Source organism: Pelodiscus sinensis, chromosome 12, assembly GCF_052426305.1.
Source record: "Pelodiscus sinensis isolate ZL-2025 chromosome 12, ASM5242630v1, whole genome shotgun sequence".
In the NCBI taxonomy this organism is placed as follows: Eukaryota; Metazoa; Chordata; order Testudines; family Trionychidae; genus Pelodiscus; species Pelodiscus sinensis.
The window spans coordinates 30299997-30320223 of NC_143063.1; the positions used below are offsets into that span (position 1 = coordinate 30299997).

The following is a 20227-nucleotide window of genomic DNA, read 5'->3' on the forward strand; positions in this document are numbered from 1 at the left end:
TAAGAAAATATCTATCAATTATTTATATGCACAACATTAGAACCTGTGTTAATTATACATGAGCTAAAAGGTCAGTAACTATTTTAGTTTCTAAGGTCCTGATTTTAAAATTGAATAGTTTAATACAAATATTAAGAGGTACCTGCCAATTTCTTTCAATTCTGGGAGTGTTCATAATGGCTAAGTTCATATATACATTAGTAAAGGTTAATTCTTGAGATTCAGTAGTAAGAGGGGTATCTCTCAGCACGTACAGCCGAAATTGCATAGTAGGTTACAAAAATGAATCTTTTGATTTGCTACACTGCAAAATACTTAACTTTGAAATGCTACTTTTAAAATGTATAAATGAAACCATAAAGTTCTACTGATAACCCAATAAGTTTCAATGATCAAAAGTCATGTGTTTGTTTGCTTTGTATTGTGGGTTTTTTCCCCCTGCTACTATTTGGGTAGGCAGGCATCAGTTTGTAAATTAACAGTAGAGCTGCTTTATGTGGAATCCTTGTGATGGATCAGAATGTATTTTTTTTAAATGTCAATTAACAGACCATACTTTATGCCAATTTCTGGGCCCACTGAACTCAGTGGCACAATTGAGATTAATGGGATCAAGTTATAACCCTATGCTCATTACAGCATTGATTTTATTGACATAATAATCAAAGGGGCAACAGTAATTTATTATTTATAAATAAATACTATACATAAATGCAATTTATTAATACATTATATTTATAAAAATGTATAAATAAATATTATAAATAAATTACAATAATGTCACCTACGAGCACCTGACTACTTTCACCAAGGACTGCACACAGCAATGCTGGGAGAAATGGGTGCAAATTTTATGTTCTTCAAAAAAAATTTTTTTGTTAAACCCTGAACATTTTTTATAAACATAGAATCCTTATGATAATTTCCATGAATTCAAAATGCCGTCAATTCTATTGTACAAGCTTATAACAGAAATAAGACCTGCCCAAGACATGCCAGAGCTTAATGCTGTTGGTAAAACCAAAGCTTCAGAGAGTTACATTTTTCCCATCAAAAACTGTGTGAACGAATGAAATCAAACAAAATGAATACTCAAAAACTACATAACAAGAACATTAGTAGCATTTCTATTCATTGAAATCCATGGGGTATCAATGGGCATAAGAAAATTCAGCAGATGGTCTTTACTTGTTCACCAGGGAACAAAAATACAAAAGAGATAGAAAATGTTAGTCAAGGAGGACCCCAAACTCTAGACTACATACAGTTACAAAAAATGAACCGCATCTTCTCCCAATGGGAGATAAAACAGAGGACAATTAGCATTTCTTCATTTCAGTGAGAACTGAAGGTGTTCAACTACTACAGCCCCTGTCTGGGACTGGCAAGAGACTCTGCCTGGCCCAGGGCAAGGTGGGTGAGGGGATTGGATTTAGAACTCCCAGAAGGGACAGGGCCTCAAGGGGTATATCTACATTGCATTCCTCTTTCGAGAGTGGAATGTAAATGCAGATGAATAAAATTGCAAATGAAGCGCGGGTTTTAATTTCCCGTGCTTCATTTGCATAATTGCATCTGGCCGCTTTTTCAAAATATCCTATTTCGAAAAAAACAAACGCTGTCTAGTCGCAGTTAATTTGAAAGAAAACCCTTCTTTCGAAATTACCCTTACTCCTTATAAAAAGATAGAAAGGGTGGGGCCAGAGCCAAGACTCCCCTATTCAGCCCTGAGTACTGACCACGCCACACAAGACTCCAAGAGTGAAAGGGCCTGGAACTCCGGATAATGCTGCTGCTTCTGCAGTAGTCACAGTGGTGGCCCAGAGCCCTGGGCCCTTTTAAAATGCCGGGTCCGAGGCAATTATCCACTTTGCTATCACAGTTCCCCATTATGCTTAGGACACTGAAATTAGCATCCCTGTATTTCATGTTTCCTCTTGAATAGCATTTGCTTGTTGGTTTGATACCACCCAGAAGGCATCTTTGAAATCCTGACTCCAGTGGAGTTAATGGGAGTTTGCCATTGACTTCAGTAGAGTTAGTTTTTCACACGGGTATGTTTTATTTTTATTTATTTATTTATTAAAGCAGACAAATTTTATGAGAGAGAATCAGATGATTTAAGGTTCATCTGAGGCTGATAATTAAGGAGAAAGATGGCTCAGTGGTTCAGGTATTAGTCTACGACTTTAAGGGTATTTCTCCACTGCAGTTAAATGCTTGCAGCTGACCTAGGTCACTGGACTCAGGCTTGGGCTGCAGATCTATAAAACTGCAGGGTAGACATTTGTGCTTGGGCTCCAGCCCCCCTCCAACATCCCTGCCCCTTGTGTTCCATACTCTGGGCTCCAGCCCAAGTCCAAATATCTATGCTGCAATTTCATAATCCCAGAGCCTGCACCCCACAAGCATGAGTCAGCTGATATTGGCCAGCCTGGATTTCTTATTGCAAAGTAGATATTCCCTCCGACACCCAGGTTCAATTTCTTTGCTCTACCACAGGCTTCCCACTGACTGTCTGCCTCAGTTACTCATCTGTAAAATGGAGATAATATTTCACTTTCTTAACAGGGAAAGATAACTACATTATTGATTGTGAGGCACTCAGATACTATGGGGATTGTGCTTATGGGAATGCCTAAGATAGATAATAAAATCAGCACTTTTGTGACTTTTTGTGATCCTCAAAAGCAGTATTTCTCAAAGTGGTCCATGAAACCACTCTGAGAATCCTGCTAACTGGCTGCTCCAGTGTGTTTATTTTCCAGCTCCATGGCCACGGAGCCTTGCGGCTCCCATTGGCTCCGGTTTACCATTTGCAGCTAAGGGGAGCCATGGGAAGCAGCAGCCTGGCACATGCCACTTGCCCCCAGGCTGTAAGTGGCAAATCGTAGCCAATGGGAGTCGCAAGGCTCCATGGCTCCCAAGTTGATTTCTCAGAGTCGTTTCGCGGACCACTTTGAGAAACACTGCTCAAAAGTATTTAGGCAACTCATTTACATTCATAGCTTTGCTTTTTTTAGCCTGATTCAGAGCCTACTGAATGGGAATTGTATAGAAAGGCTCCTATTGACTCATGAACATCAATGGGCCTGAATCAGACCCCAAATGTAACTGTTTGTATTTTAATAGTGATTTTAGATTTCATTCCTTGCAGCAACACGTCCCCACCCTCCTAGTAAACAACTGGATATGAATTCTTAACCAGCCTGAACTGTTTCAAGGTCTCTCTATGAATCATATGATTATTGTTCCCTAAACAAAGGTTATGTTTACCTTATTTTCCTTTTTCTGTCAAGATGAGTTCTTTTAGCTGTTGTTCTAATGAATTAATAGTATTCTGCTCTTGTAAAAATACTCAGCTACAAGTCAGGTGTTCTGTATTACAGCTGATAGGAATGTATAGAACACTCACACACGTATTGTTTGTAATTCACAAACGTAGCAGTATTAAAAATGAATATACTATTTTAGAATACAGCAAACGCTTAATTTAAACTTGAAAACAAGAAATATCAAAAATCTGTTGGGTTTTCTTTAAAATAGTTTCTCCTCATGTTATTTTTAGTAACTAAGTCCCTTGCTATCTAGTAACCTCAGTCATCCTACACATATAAGTGAAGATTACTCAAAGGGGCAAGGCTTTGCAGGACCAGGTTCAAGAATGTTAATTAAATAATATATATATTTTAAAAACACCACAGAAATAGATGCCTAAAGTAGTCCAGGTTCTGGCCAGGGAAGAATTCCTCTAGCACAGGAATTGTGGACAACACTCATAAGCTTGTTTACTTAGGACCCCTTAATGAATTTTGGAGCAGGGAGCAATTTGGTGGATGGATCAGGGAGGGAGGAGTGTGTCAAAGCAGCAGTGTTGCCCCCAGGCATTTTCAGTCCTGCTGACCCCGTTTGTTTGGCCAATCAGATCAGCAGAGCAAAAACCAAATTGCCAAGTATCACCATGATGTGGCGCCCCCTAGAAACTGATGTTCAGGGCAACTGCCTTGCTTGTGATTCCCTTAAAACTGGCCCTGCAGGGCTGGGCTGTAGTATTTAGGACAGTGGCGATTTATACACTGCTACATTTGGCAGCTTGAGGAGGCTGCTGTTATCAACAGCTCTTCAGTGCAGGTCTAGATTATGCCAGGGTTCTCCTCCAGTCCCAAAAGGAACAACGGAACCGTATTCCTCCATTCCCCCTGGGCTATGCCTTTGCAGTATATCATAGATTCCCCCCTTTTGTTTAGTGAACCTGAAAATGTCATGTTGTAAAGGTCAGCCATTTTGATTTGTCTGAGGGAGAACATCCCAGGCTCTGGAAAATGAATATGCTTTTTGACTTCTACACAACTCAAGAAGGGCAGACAAGACTTTGCTGAAACTTAAAAATGTTCACTTCAAAGCCAAGAGCTTGGATGGGACATGAGAAGAATCCTCTTTAAAATATTGACGTACATGTTAAAACAGAGGGTTATAATGAAACTCCAATTTTAAGTTACTTTAATGTTAGTATTTGCTGCAATTAAAGCTCTTATTAGCTCTGGTAAATATCCCACAACGTCACAGTCAATTTGTTGGTATAGGTGGAGGAAAAACAAATTTTATCCTTAGGTCTCTTTTCGCTCACTAGAAAGACTCTGTCACATCATTAGCTCCTTTGACAAAGTACAAGTCGCTCTTCTGAGAATCTCTACATGAGAATTTCTTAACCAACCTGTAGCTCAGCAGATACAGGTAGTCAGGAAGATCTGCAGTTACATAACAGGGTCTAATGTTGATTACATTGATTTAACTTAGGTTTTTACCCTGTATCAGTGTTATCCCACTCCTACATCAGTGTAATAAAGGAAACTTTGCAGGTTACGTGTAATGATCTCTCCAATATTATCAACACAAAAACAAGTATGTCTAGCTGTTGGTTGTATTTAATTTGCATGTGTTATTATTTAGTGTGATGAAACAGACTTGAAAAGAATTTTGTAACAACAAATCAAGTGATAAAATTCTCCTACTTTACCAATATTATAAAACACGTTTTAAAGAGAAAGATCCTAGGTATTTCAAGTAACTCATTATTCAGCCTGGAACAAGGCTTCTGCTCCAACCAACTTCTCAACAGAGGAACAATTGGGTGTAATCCCAATTCCATTCCTGCCAAGAGCAAAATGTCCGTGTCTCTAATGGTGTGGATATAATGTGCATGGTAGCTTTTTTATGTTGGGAAGATGCCACTGGATTTTCCAGCATCAGACCTGGCTGGTGCTTCAGTATTCTCATTAGGTGGTAAATTTTAGCTCTCTAGACTCCTCTTCCAGATTAAACAGGAAAAAACAGATAATTTTTTTAATAAATCACAACCAGTCCACAGATTCCTGGGACTACAAGTGTGTCATCAGGGGACCTTCTGTCCTTTCTCCAGTGGTTAGTCTTCTTTCACTCACAATGCCCAAATGGTTTTTGTATATGGCCTTTCCAAGACTTCCTCTTGGGTTTCTTTGTCAGGTTTCTTCCTTAAAGCTCTTCACCTGAGAAGGGTAGGTGTACTGATCTTTCCTGATGTCCTGCTTGGTAGAGGAACTCATTGCAGGGTCTACCCATCTCTCTGATCACCCCTAGACTGAGGAAATCAAGCTAGTTTTATATCCAGCATGATTTCTTATCTGGCTGGTTTCCAGAGTTGCTGGACTATAAGTCTCAGAGTATCTTTGTGTTGGGCAGGGACCATGTCATAGGAGAGAGCTGATCCCTCTGCACTGCAGCTGGGAGGTCGGATTCGCAGTATAGCCAAACACACTCACAGTGACCCAGATCCAGTTAGTGTACTAACATAGGCTTGTAGACACTGTGGCATATATAGTGGCTCAGACAAGCTGCCTGAGTCCAGGGCTGTCTAACCTAATGGGTCCAAGCACAGATGTCGGTCTGTCTGTACTGGGAATCATACCTCTAAGGTTCAGTGTAAATATAAAGGCCAGCTCCCTCTTGTAACTGGAGAATAGGGGAATACAGTTCAGGCAGAGGACCATCAACGGGCTCATCTGTACACAAAATTCAGATTGCACTCCTGCGCTGCACTTAGACCCCCAAGCATTCTCCAGAGTTTAGAAACTTGTTGGTTGCTGAATGACCAGTAAGGAAGTGACGAATAAAAACTACCGGTACATCTACACATTCCACATCAGCAAGTCTCCTGGCCTGGCTCAACAGAGTTCAGTTTGTGGGGTTTGCACTTGTGTGCTAAAAATAGCTGTGCCGACAGAGTTTTGGCAATATAGGCTCAGGCTATGAGACCTCCTTCCTTCCCCTCTCCCCACCCATCCCCATCTCTAGGCTTTAGAGCCTCAGCAACTGCCTATGCTGTAACTTCAAAGTGCTGTCTCCACCACTGTTTTCAGAGTGCTATTGTGAGCCCCCTATAATGCTGCTCTGTTAGCTAGGACTGATAAGCTCCTTGCCCCTGACTATGTCAACATACTCTAGGAGGGTGTGCTTCTTCCAGTGCTGTTATTATTAGAGTTGCTCAAATTTTTTCAACCAAAATTTTCTCCCCATCAGAAAATATACATTTTCTACATCAAAATAGACATTTTTCAGATGAAAAGATTGATTTACACTTATTTTTAAAATTTTTGATGGGAAAGTTAAGCAGTTTCTTATGAACAAAAATTATAAAACGAAAAAGACATTAGTTTAATTTTTTTAAATAAAACTTTTCAGTAGTTCATTTTTTCCCCCTTTCATTTCTCTTCTTTTTTTAGTCTACCTTTCTCCCCTTCTCCCTGCTCCCCACTGGATCCACTTTTCACACATTTTTAATTTTCCAAACTTAAAAAAAGTTGAGAAACAGCAAAGAAAGCAAGCAGAGGGAAAAATCCATAAATATCCAAAAATAAAAACGATCACCAATATTTTTCAGTCTAAGAAAAACAAACAAAATATATTGTGGGTCAAAACCAAAAAAAAATTTCATTTAATTGTATGGAACTTCAATACAAAATGAAAACGTTTATCTGAAATCTCCTATGAGAAACAAATATTTCAATTGAAATTTTTTAACAGGAAAAAATTTCCAACCAGATTTCAATATTATAATTGTCTTTTGAATTAGCTGCTTCATTTTGACTTCCCATATCAAGGGAAATAAGTTATCGCTAAGAAATATTTATAGTACCTTGAAAAAACAGATGGAGATCATCCTCATTAGGAAGGAAGTGTTTGAAATGTTTCACAAAGAAACAAATTAGTCATCATCGCTAGAAGGATTAAAAAGACCAGTATTAAGTGAAAACAGCCAGATGTACATTGTTGTGAAAGTTGTTTAGGTTAATAAAGAAAGCTATGCAACTGCCACAACACAATGCTCCCATTTCAAGGTTATGAAGGCTATTTTCTTTTTTTCCTGAAGTTACCATAGTAGCATCACAATGAACGAGAGCCAGAATGAGCCAGGGATAGTATTCCCTTTGCTTTCACAGAAGCTCTGATTTTGTGTTTTGTTTTCTCAAGTGCAGAATTAAAACCACCTCTGGTTTTGATAGGGGTTTTGGATTCACAGGAGCATGGAGCTTTTTACAGTTCCCATTTTTCACCTGCTTTTTTATGACTCACAAACAGAATTGTTATTCTCTGTTTTAAAATAATTTTTGCTTCTAGAACAAGGGGAATACTATTTAAGAAATGCAAACACTAGCTTATGGAGCAAAATTAAATAAGGGTATACAGCAAACCAGCATCATTGTAGCAAAACAAGCTATACACAAAAGCACTCAAATCTCACCCCAGTTGCAAAATCACTATTGAAAATACACAGGCAAAACCTAGGAGATTTGGAATTCAATTATGATATTAATCCATCAGTTAAGAGGAAAATATTTGAATCTACATGTATGAAGGACTTCAGCAGCCTTGTGGTCCTGTTTCATTTTCCTCCCCTCCCTTCAACAGTCCACAGAAAAATCCCATTCCTCCCTCTCTATGTAGACATCACTGACATCTTGAAGAGGAGGCACATTGGCCTCCTAAACCTTAGATGTCTTGGAAGGGTAGAGAACAGGTCCAGCCTCCTCTACCGCCAATGCTTATTTGCTGGGGACTTTTGAGTTGGAGCTTCCAGAGTTCATCAAGGAAGGCCTGAAGCACATTTAGGGGAATTGGTGAAGGGGGAGGAGTGTCATATTTTGCATGGCTGAAGAGGCAATTAGCAACATCCAAATAACCATGTCCAGATTAGTGAGCTAGAGAGTAGCTTTGGAAGTGACTTCTGTTAAGTCTAAGATGCCATCAACAAGGGATCAAAATGAGTGCTGATTTACAATATGGTCCATAGTTTGCAAACCATGTCTGGAGTCATAAGTTGTCCTTCATCTGCCAGAGACAAAAGAGATAACAGCACCTGCCCTGGGATTTCTGAAATGGTTCAGCGGTGACCATTGTTTCAGGGCAGGTTAAAGCCAAGAACTCCTTGGCTGCGTCTAGACTGGCAAGTTTTTCTGCAAAAGCATCTGCTTTTGCAGCAAAACTTGCCAGCTGTCTACACTGGCCGCTTGAATTTCCGCAAGAGCACTGACGATCTCATGTAAGATTGTCAGTGTTCTTGTGGAAATGCTATGCTGCTCCTATTCTGGCAAAAGCTCTCTTGCGCAAATGCTTTTGTGCAAGAGAGCCAGTGTAGACAACACGGTATTGTTTTGCGCAAAAAAGCCCCGATCGTGAAAATGGCGATCGGGGCTTTCTTGCGCAAAACCACTTCTAGATTGGCACAGACGCTTTTCCGCAAAAAGTGCTTTTGCGCAAAAGCGTCCGTGCCAATCTAGACGCTCTTTTCCGCAAATGCTTTTAACGGAAAAACTTTTCCGTTAAAAGCATTTGCGGAAAATCATGCCAGTCTAGACGTAGCCCTTGTGTGCAGCTGGCAATCTGATAAAGGAGATATCCCAGTGAAACACAATTCAGAGTGTGAGCTGGAATCATGGCCATGAGAATCCACAAAAAAGCACTCCTGAAAACTTGGCCTCAGTTTAAATATTTAACTGGGGAAAAGGGGCAGTGGTGTTCCAATCTGTAATTGGCTCTTTCTTACAAAGCCTCTCTCCCATTCTGGGTTTGGCAGCATAATTTAAAGGACAGCATGAGACAGAGGCTTTCCTTGGATCTAGTGGGTCTAAACATCAGAATTTTCATTATTTCTATTCTGGTGCTGAAGGAAGCCAGAAGGCTAAAAAATTTACTATGTACACTGTCACTACATGGCTCCAGTAAAATGTTCATTTGAAACAAAGAAAAGTTTTTAATTTCAAATGTAAAATGCTTCAGGGAGGTTTTGTTCTGTTTTGGTTTTTGGCCTACAAATGTTTTGTGAGAAAGTGTGCATGTTAACTTGTTAATGATTCAGTGTAGTTTTGAGGAGATAAGTAACATGTGGCTCCTGTAGTAATTTGCATTCAGAAACAGAGAAGTAATTCTGAAAAGATTATTTGGATTATTTACTGAGTGCTGTCCATTCTTTGCCTTTAATAGTATATGAAGGCAGAAATCAGAAGTGCCTGCTTCTTGTTGCAATATGTGATGGGAAATGGATAGGTGGCTGTTGTGTTTTTCACCCATTGACACCTTGTTTTTCACTTCCAATCCTGTAGAAAAATGTTATAGTCTTTGATAGTTATGTCAAACCTCAGCAGCGAGTTCAAACTTGGATGAATGCACCTGTTAGTAATATCAATGGACAGCTCTAAATTGATGGGAAGAGGCTACTCAGAATTTGTCTCATTGATCTTTGACAAACTCAGTGTTTCACAAAAGGGAAAATCAAAATAACTGCCATCAAGCACAGCTAGAATTTTTCATAGGTTGTTGTCTTTGTGGGATGTGGATTTGCCTTAATACAAGTTAAAATAAGCCCTTGTAACTCACAGAATCTTTGTAATGTTAGAAACACCCATTTTGAGACTGAAAATCAAGATGTCTAAGGGCATAAATGGCTGGAGAAGAAAGCAAGTAAAAGTCAATAGGTTCTTCATAATTTAAAATAAACACTGAAGTTGTGTTACTAGTGGCACATAACATAGATGGTCAGGTCAGCAATTTCCCTGTATAGGGAAATGGAAGCCAGATCATCAGGTACAGACAAGAGTTCCAATTCATTGGAACCTCAATTCCTGCCTGCTCAAGTGACTTTCAGCAAATCTCAGAGGTTAAAAGGAGAATGAATAAAATCATAAAACAGGTAAGACTCTCTCTCTCACTCCTTGAATTCTAACTGTTAGGCCGGTTCTGAAATCTGACAGTGCTGAGCTGGCCCATCAAAATGTCTATATCAAAGGCATATTGCAATGGGGAACAAATTCAAAATACTTTGTTAAAAAATAAGTGCCCTTTGGTGTTCCATGGCAGGTGTAAAGAATCCTGACGCTGGAGTTTGAGAGAGGAGGGAGCTATAACTCCCCCATTCAATACAAGGAGCACTGGCTCGTAGGTATAACCTGCGTAACCCACTTACAACTTCCATGCGCTTAGGCTTCCCAATTTCAAGTCCCATTTTGTATTTTCACTCTTACATGTTGGTGATCCAAAAACCATTTCCCCCACAAATGAAAAATCTTGAATTGAAAATTTTCAGTCAAAACAACTGATTTTTCCAGGAGGAAATTTCTAATGGAAAATATTCATTTGGAAACACACCTGGGTTTTTTCCATTGTTTTTCTGGTATCAACTGAAAACAATTTTTTTTAAATAATTTTTATCAGAATATGTAGTGAATGCATGGGTGAGAAGAGTAGTGTGTGACAAGCTACTCCCCAATAGTTCCTCCATTACAGATTGGAAAGCTGAGCTCACTAAGGGCCCTAGTGGTTTCCTACTCTGGTTTCTCTGTGCTACAGAAAGTAAAGAACTATGGCCTTAATGGTTGGGTTTAATTATTGTTTCCTACCCTGAAAGGAAAAAGCTGGCAGTGACTAAATGAGAGATTTGTAATCTCTTCCTCTCTGATTCAGTATTTGTATTTGAAATCCACCTTAGCAGAAAATACATGTAGCAGATAGAGATACTCCTATCTCTTCTCTTATGCTACTCTACATTGTTTGTTTTTTGCAGAAATGCAAATGAAGCGCTCATTAGCAAATCTCGCACTCTCATTTGCATATTCTCTTCCGATCCTTTTTGCAGAAGAGGTTTTTGCGAAAAAAAAATGCTGTGTAGATGGGGCCATTTTTCTGAAAAAAAAAAAACCCTTTTGCGCAAGATCCTGTAAACCTCATTTTTGGGGGAATAAGGGATCTTGCACAAAAGGTTGTTTTTTTTTTAAAAAAAAATGGTCCTGTTTACACTGTGGGGTTTTTTTCACAAAAACCTTTTCCACAAAAAGGATCGGAAGAGAATATGCAAATGAGAGCGTGAGATTTGCTAATGAGCACTTCATTTGCATTTCCTCTTCCACAAAAAACAAACAGTGTAGACGTAGCCATAGATGGATATCCTGGCCAATGTAATAGACACTGCAGGTCAGGAGTAAAGCAGAGTGGATTCCTGGAAGATGGGAGGACTTGGTGCCTGGGAAGCAGTCTGAGGTAGAGTAAAAGGAATGTGTGTCTTACTTAGCTTCAGATCAAAGGAAGTTTTCTCTCCCCAAGCTGGTGTGCCTAGCAATGATAATCCACTCAAGTCCACACCACACAGGCAGCATTCAAGATAAGACACAGAAGTCCTATAATAGCTTCCCAACCCCTAACAACATCTTCTACCTCAGTCTTCCCAGTCCTTAGTATGTTTGCACTGTTTTGTTTTCATTTCCTGATTTCATTATAGATGTGACACATTATAAAAATACATCTCTGGACTAGCACAGTGGATCAATTTGACTGGGTCAGTCTCCTTAACTACTTTAAAATGTTGCTAGCATGCAGCTTTAAACTGGGAGATGCCATATTCATTAGTAGGTACTCACACTTTTGCAGGCAGGAAAGATAAGAAGAGCCAGGACAAATAGAGCAGAGGTATATGTGCTCATGCAATAGATCATGCATCTGGTAGGGGAAGCATCAATCCCAGCCTTGGAAAGATGCAGATGCTTCTGTGCTACAGTGATTGTTTGAATACAGCTGTAAGGCTTTGACTCCTCTATGTTTGGAGCTTTTGTTTTGGAGTTCACATGGCATGAGAAATTAAGTTTATGTTGTGCATGTGAACAAGACGTTTACCTTGATTTGTGAGATGTGTAATTGTCTAATTGAGCAATCAGTAAGTGTTTGTAAACAAAGTGAGCATTTTGTTGACTCAATGTATGTGTAATATCAAGCAGATATCAACACTAGTCTGCATGCGTTTCTTCACTTGAGGCTGGAAGGCATCATGCAATCCAGCCTGAACAGGGGGCAGTACACAGCTGCACTGCCCAACCAGGACAGCAAAGATTAAATCATGCCTCAGAGTCACATTCTGATTTTGTGTTACCTTTGCTCCAGGGGGGAAGTAAGTGGTAGTAGCCTTTTTCCTGGCACAGTTTACTTCACCTTCCACCACAAACCAATGTGGTAGTGGGGAGGTGCCACATCTTTACCCACGACCCTCCCCTCCCCAGTCTGCACAGAAAATGGGGCAGCAGCTTATTGACAGCTACTGTTCCTCAGTGCACAGGATCTGGCAACTAGTAGTCCACACAAGGGAGTAAAGAATGTTCTTTCATCTCTTTGTCAGTGATGGAGCCTTTGGAAAACAATTATTTGCATTGCTGTGGAAATCACATCCCTTAAACTATGTTTTCCAAAACATTACATGCCAGAGATACTGGGTGTGCACAAACATAAACCAGCCTCTATCTCAGTAATGGGCAACCTAGGCTAATGAGTGGGCCACATGAGTGGCCCTCCTTCATCTTAGTGGGCCGCAAGATTGTTGTAACCAAGACGGTCTCCCAGGAGTGGGTAGTTTTGCTAACTGCACTTGCGTACCTAGAATTTGTGGAGTACTCTGACTGAACCTATAGCAACACTGACTGGATGCAGAGGGAGCACACAGCTTTCACAGTCAAGGTGTGCTGCAACCAGCACACACCTCACTTCACATGTCCTGGCTTTACATGCGTGTCACTTTAGTAATACTGGTATGAAACAAATGACACAGAGAAACCAGCAGAATCTGGCAACTCTGCACATGGGAAATGTAAACAAAATGTCTTGTGGGCCACACACAGAACCCCAATAGGGCAAATGTGGCCCTCCGACTGCAAGTTGTTTACCACTGCTATAATTAAAGAGGAAACGAACTTTCCCGGTGGCCATGTTACACCATGACTGTCCTCAGAAGGGTTTTCTCCTTCTTCCTCTGAAGTTATTAATACTGGTCACTACTGGAAACAAGACACTGGTCTAGATCGACCACTGGTCTATTCCAAAATGTAGTTCCTACACTTCTAGCTGGAGAATTCAGGCAGAAGCTTAGTTTATACATGTATCAGTTTCATTCTTCTGGATGGATGATCAAGAGAACTGGGGGGAGAGGGATACTCATGAATCAGTAAACAAACCCATCTTATCAGGCACCTGACTAGAGACTGCCTTTCACATTACAGCCAAATAATTTAAAGCAAAGGAAACATTTTTCTTTTCACTGAAGTTTTCAACAAATTGTTTCTTTTTGCATTTCTGGAATTAATGTATTATTGACAGATGTCAGTTCATTCACAGTATTATGTTTAACCTATAAGTTTCTAGAAGATCATTAAAGCACTACTACAATTCATTGCCACTCCTCTCAGGTACTCTCAATAACATTCATTTTAATCTTTCTCTATAAAAAAAAGGTTTCCTGCAGGATGACAGAGTGATGTCATCATGTCACTCTGCATCCACAGGAGCTCTGACCATGTGACCACTTCATGAAATGAGGGGTAGAGGTGTCTCCATCCCCATGCACCCCCTGGACCAGCGTCTGCCTGCCTCTGGGCCCCACTCCCCAGCCTACCATGCAGCTTGGCTCTGTGCAGCCTGACCACAGTGCTTGGGGGCCACGCTGCAGGTCTCCCCTGAGTGAGTGGTTCCGGCTTGTGCCGGTGACCCAGACCAGTGTGCTCTCCCAGGAGCTCTGACTCTGTGTGCCCCCTGGAGCAATGTCTGCCTGCCTCTGGGCCATGCCCCCAGCCTTTCCAGCTCACATGCCTGCCACGTGGCTTGGCTCTGCGTGACCCGAGCTCAGGCATGCTCTCCCAGGCCTGGTGCAAGCTGGGCAGGTCTTGCACCTTGGATGCTTCCCAGCTCTCCAGAGCAGCAGCTCTGCACTCTGGGCTCCCTGGGCTCACCACAGAGCAAAGCTGCCCCAACAGGCCCATGCAGAAAGATTGGGCTGGGGGCGGGCTGTGGCTCCTACTGTGGTGGCCAGGCCTGTGCTACCTGGCCTATTGGTGCTCCTGGAGGGGGCGTGCACATAGTTCAATGAATTCATGGGAAGTGGCAGGGTGTGTGATGGGAGGGAGGAAGAGGAATAGGCAGTGTGTAGGGGGGTGGTGGTAGGGATGAGGGGATATAGGAATGGAGATGGGATGAGCAGCATACGGGTGGGGTTAGGGAAGGATGGGGATGTAGGAATGGAGGAAGGAGGTGGGGATAGGGATAGGCAGTGCGGGGAGGAGTAGGGATAGGGAGGATGGTGAGTGCAGGAATGGGGGCAGGGGGATGAAACTGAAGTACAGACTGCGGGCGGGGGTGGGGGGGGGAGAGAGCCAGGACTGGGCTGGCCTCAGCCCTGCCTGACAGCCGAGGGTGGGGCAGGGAGCTAGGGCTGCCCCAGTGACCAGGAGGGAGGGGGGAAGGCTGGGGCTGCCACACCTCAGCCCAACCCTCCCTGGCAGCCAGGAGGAGAGCCGGGACTGCCTACCCCTAGAGATGGAGGTTGGCGATCATAGCAAGCAGGAGCCACCACCCCCTAGTTTTTATTTAAAATGAAAACAGCTGTCTGTCAAAAGACTGAGGTCCGCCTTCTATGACCTATCTGTTTGTGTGACATGTTGCAGGTAATTCATTTTCAACAACCTCTCACTCTATGGTATATACTAATCTAGTTCATCTCCAGTAAAACAGCTAATGCAATATGGTTTTCCCATCACGTTCATTTCCAATGACATTTCTGCCATTCTAATTTGCTTTCAATATCACCTGGGAGCATGAATGAATTAAGTCTACTTCTATCTTTGCAAATAAAGCTTTTGAAAATTCAGCTAAAATATTCATGCAATCGTAGATCATGTTTTTCCCGTGAACCACAGTACATTTTCTTAAATGTTTGGGTTTTTAATGTGACAATAATACCTTTCTCTGGTTTGATACTAATACTTACCTTTCTCACAGGTGTTATAGCAATTAATGAATGTCTGGAAGGTGCTAAGTATCACCACATGCACATACTCCTGCCACTTTCAAGGACAGAGTACTCAGATACCATGGTGATGGGCAATTATATAAAAACTTGATTGGTAGAAAGGGATTTATCCATCAGAAAAAGTGTAGATGGAGTATAAATTGCATACATTTCACTGCATTCTTACATGTTCTGAGTAAGCCACTATGTAAGACAGTTAATTTTACTGTCTATGGAGAGTTATGGTCAGCTTAACAATGGAAGCTAGAAAGGAAACATTCAAGCAGCCTACATTCATGTGCTGTACCTGCAATAATATTGTATAAATCCCAATATTGATTTTATCTTATTGACCAGTTTAAAGATTACATATGATTAGAGTCTTTTAATAATCTCTGTTTGGTATTTTCCTAACAAGTATATTTCATTTTTGTGTATAACTGGTTTTAGAGTTCAGGCTTCCGTAATTTAAACACTGGATTTAGAAAGGCTTGGGGAATGCATGCCTAGCATAGAATTATAGACTGTGAGACTGGAAGGGGCCTTGAGAGTCCAGTCCTGTGTGCTCAAAGCAGAATGAAGTATTATCTAGACCATCCCTGACAGGCATTTGTCCAACCTGCTCTTAAAAATCTCCAGTGATGGAGATTCCACAACCTCCCTAGGCAATTTTCCTAATGTCTAACCTAAATCAACCTTGCTGCAATTTAAGCCTATTGCTTTTTGTCCTATCCTCAGAGGTTAATTTTTCTACCCCCTCCTTGTAATAACTTATGCACTTGAAAACTGTTATCACATCCCCTTCAGTCTTCTGTTCTCCAGACTAAAGCAGCCCATTTTTTTTTCAATCTTTCCTTAGGTCATGTTTTCTAGATCTTTAATCATTTTTGTTGCTCTTCTCTGGACTTTCTCCAATTTGTCCACATCTCCCCAGAACTAGACACAATATTCCAGTTGAGGCCTAAATTAGCATAGAGGAGAGTGAAAGACACTTCTTGTCCTATGTCTTGCTTTACATCACACCTACTAATACATCCCAGAACGATGTTCACTTTCGTTGTAACAGAGTTACACTATTGACCATATTTAGTGGTCTGCTGGGCCTTGATTGGCCACTGTGGAGGCAGCCACTCTACCCTGCCTGGAGAACCTCTCTTCTGCTCCTCTTGCTGGGGTGGGGTATGGCAAGGCCTCTAGCCTCCTGTAGGGGGCATCAGGACTTAGTCCATCCCATCACAATCCACCCCATCACAGGCCCCCAGAACCCTTTCTGAAGTACTGATTTTTAGTAGTATTGTTAATTCCTAAGTGGAACATTTAGCATTTGTCCATATTAAATTTCATATTATTTACTTCAGACCATTTCTCCAGTTTGTCCAGATCATTTTGAATTGCAATCCTACCCACTGGCAATCCTTCTCATCATGGTCTAATCTGCAAATATCTAAATCATTGGTGAAAATATTGAACAGAACTGTACCCAGAACTGATCCATGTAAAATCTCATTTGATATGCCCTTTCAGCTTGTCTGTGAAGCTACTGATAACTACTCTGTGGGAATGATTTTCTAACCATTTATGCACCCACTTCATAGTACCTCACATTGTACTTCAAGATATACCACATCTACTGCTTGCCCCCTCTCCAGAAGATGTGGTAGCCTGTCAGAGAAAGCTATTAGATTGGTTTGATTGGTTTTGTTCTTGACAAATTCATGTTGATTGTTACTTATTACCTTATCTTCTAGGTGTCTGCAAATTGATTTTGCTTAATTATTTGCTCCATTTTCTTTCCAGGTACTGAAATTAAGATGACTGGTCTATAATTCCCTGGGTTGTCCTTATTCCCCCTTTTATAGATTAGCATTATATTTCCCCTTTTTCCAGTCCTCCGAACTCTTACCCATCTTTCATTACTTTTCAAAAATAATTCAGAGGGGTAGCCCTATTAGTTTGTAACTTTTATAGCACCTTATGAGTTAGGGTATGTCTACACTACCCCGCTAGTTCGAACTAGCGGGGTAATGTAGGCATACCGCACTTGCAAATGAAGCCCGGGATTTGAATTTCCCAGGCTTCATTTGCATAAGGCGGGCGCCGCCATTTTTAAATCCCGGCTGGTTCGAACCCCGTGCCGCGCAGCTACACGCGGCATGAACTAGGTAGTTCGGACTAGGCTTCCTAGTTCGAACTACCGTTACTCCTCATTCCACGAGGAGTAACGGTAGTTCGAACTAGGAAGCCTAGTCCGAATTACCTAGTTCATGCCGCGTGTAGCCGCGCGGCACGGGGTTCGAACCAGCCGGGATTTAAAAATGGCGGCGTCCGGCTTATGCAAATGAAGCCCGGGAAATTCAAATCCCGGGCTTCATTTGGAAGTGCGGTATGCCTACATTACCCCGCTAGTTCGAACTAGCGGGGTAGTGTAGACATACCCATAGTCTCTAAGGTATCATGGGACTACTCTAACTTTTATTTTTTTCAAAAATAATCACTTAATGCTCAGATCTCTTCAGTCAGCTCCTTGAATATTCTAGGCTGTATTTCTCCAGGTCCTAATGACTTGAAAACATCTACTTATCTAAGGAATTTTTAACTTATTCTTTCCCTGGCTTCAGAGAGTTGGAAATGCAGGCACAGCCTCTGCAAATCCACACTAATATCTGGGTAGAGGCTTCCATCTGTCTGGATACAGATACAAGTGGAGGAGACAAGAGCAACTGGTGATGCAGTTTTCCTAATCAGAGCAATTCTATTATGACTCCCTCTTACAAACTTCCCTGTTTGCTAGCTCCTCTTGGTCACTTAGCCTCTGGCTTTTAAGGCCTTCTCTTCTAAGTCTCCTTGTTAATCACACAGGCGGAACATGATCATGCAGCTCATAGAAGCTGATCAAAAATGATGAAGGTTAATCTAAGGAACAAGGCTCAGACAGTCCCCAAACCACAATCCCAACTGACCCTGTAACTTTAAAATAATCTGAAATGGAAATACAATTAGCAAAAAACCAAAGAAGCTCATTCACCACAGGTTTGGTATCACACCTTGTTTGTTTGACAGGGGGATCTCCTTCTTTCACTCTCAAACTTCCATTTGCAGTCCCCTGTTTGCTAGCATGTATAAAAAGTTATTCTCATTCACCAGGTTTATAAGCCTGTGGCAAGTTAATTAAAGTCAACTGAGTACAAAAATAATTACAGGAAAGTAGAGATGGGAAAAGCCCAAACCCATAATTTAGAGCTTTTTGAGGTTTGTGTTGTTGTTGACAGTTTGTTGTGGGAGGATAACTCCTTTTTTCTTTTTCACTGGGTCTCTCTTTATTTGCTCATGGTGAATTAACGGACTTTCACTGGGATAAAATAATAATATGGGACTATTTTCTGTTCAGTATATGCATATGTAGCTTGTAGCTTTTACTAAATGTTGCATATTGAGAGGACCATGTGTGTGTAACGCAATGGGATACTGATCCTGAAAAGGGCCTCTGGGATGTATGATACAATGTACTTATTACATAATATTAATTAGAATGGTGTATTTATAGGAACATTGGGGTGACCTCTATGACTTTCAACTCTGCTTTTTGTTTGAATACAAACTTTTAAACAAACCAGAAAAAAAATGAAGAGTAAATTCTATTCTTTTGGAAATCAGGTTTTGCTAAGGGCTCTCATTTTGCTCAGAAATGGAATTTCTAAAACTCAAATTAAGGCACACTATTATGTTATAATTGCTAATAGAGATAACTGTGCGTTCCATTAAACTGGACCTGACAGGCCCAGAAAGAATAAAATATTTCTGATTATGACATGTTTCCTAAATAATACAATGGTGATCTAAAATTAAAACAACATTTCTACTAAAGAGATCTATTCTAAGAAATATAACAATGCTGAAGATCATTCTACAGATGACACCACAAACGTATTTGTCCTCTGTTCCTGGAGTTTAGTAATGCAATGTCATTCTTTTGGATATTCCCTTTCTTTTTCCCCTCTCCACAATTTGTTCATTTTAGTATAAACAATTCCATATAATATTTTTGGTTGAAATTGTAGGTAAATTGTGAAATCTGTACCCCTTGTATCATCCAGTTATTACTACATTTAATTTACGTTTAGACAGGATCATGGTGTCTGACCCTGCAGATACTTAAGTGACGAAATAGAAAGACACTTAATCTTGTGCTTATTATCAAGCACAAGTAGTACTATTGAGTCCAGTCTTTTACCTAAGTGCTTAGCTGAATTGGGGCTTTAGTGACTAGCCCCATTCCAATTTCATTGGGATTATGTACAGTAATAAGTGCTATGCCTGAGAGTATTTGCAGAGCTGAGCCCATAAACTCTTTCATAGATCTTAGAAAGGGAATACACTAATAGTTCATACAATCCACCTGTCCTGCCAATGCCAGCCAGGTTCACGTGGAATGTTTTGTCCAAGCTAGATAAAGATGACCCAAACATCTGGGTCATTACCACCCGTAGGATACACAATTTCCTTTGGTCAGGATGCTCACTTAGATTTATAAATGGGATACCTATTTGGCCTACAATACGGAGTCTTTTTAGAAAAAGTCATTTTCCTATGACATGATGCAGAATCCTGCAAACTGTTTCTGTCATTCTCTCCATGTTTTCTGTGCAGGATGTAGCTCATGCAATCATTTTCCCCACGTTGTCACCCTTTATGTTTTCATATTGTTGAACAAGTGAAAAAAAAAAGTGACACATACTTCAGTTGGAGCAAACAGGATGTTAAAAAGGGGTTTCTGTCAATCCAGCATATGATCATTATCCCAAGTTACACTTTTTTTTAAATATTCTGGTTTCCTCTAAACAAGTGGAAAACACAAAATGTTACATACATTATGAAAAACAA

General features: G+C 40.7%; 1 protein-coding gene across 1 annotated transcript in view; it reads left to right on the forward strand.

Annotated features, from left to right (window-relative positions):
- Positions 1–20227, forward strand: part of CHST8 (carbohydrate sulfotransferase 8) — a 318810-nt gene that overhangs the window by 48457 nt on the left and 250126 nt on the right. The window lies entirely within an intron of this gene.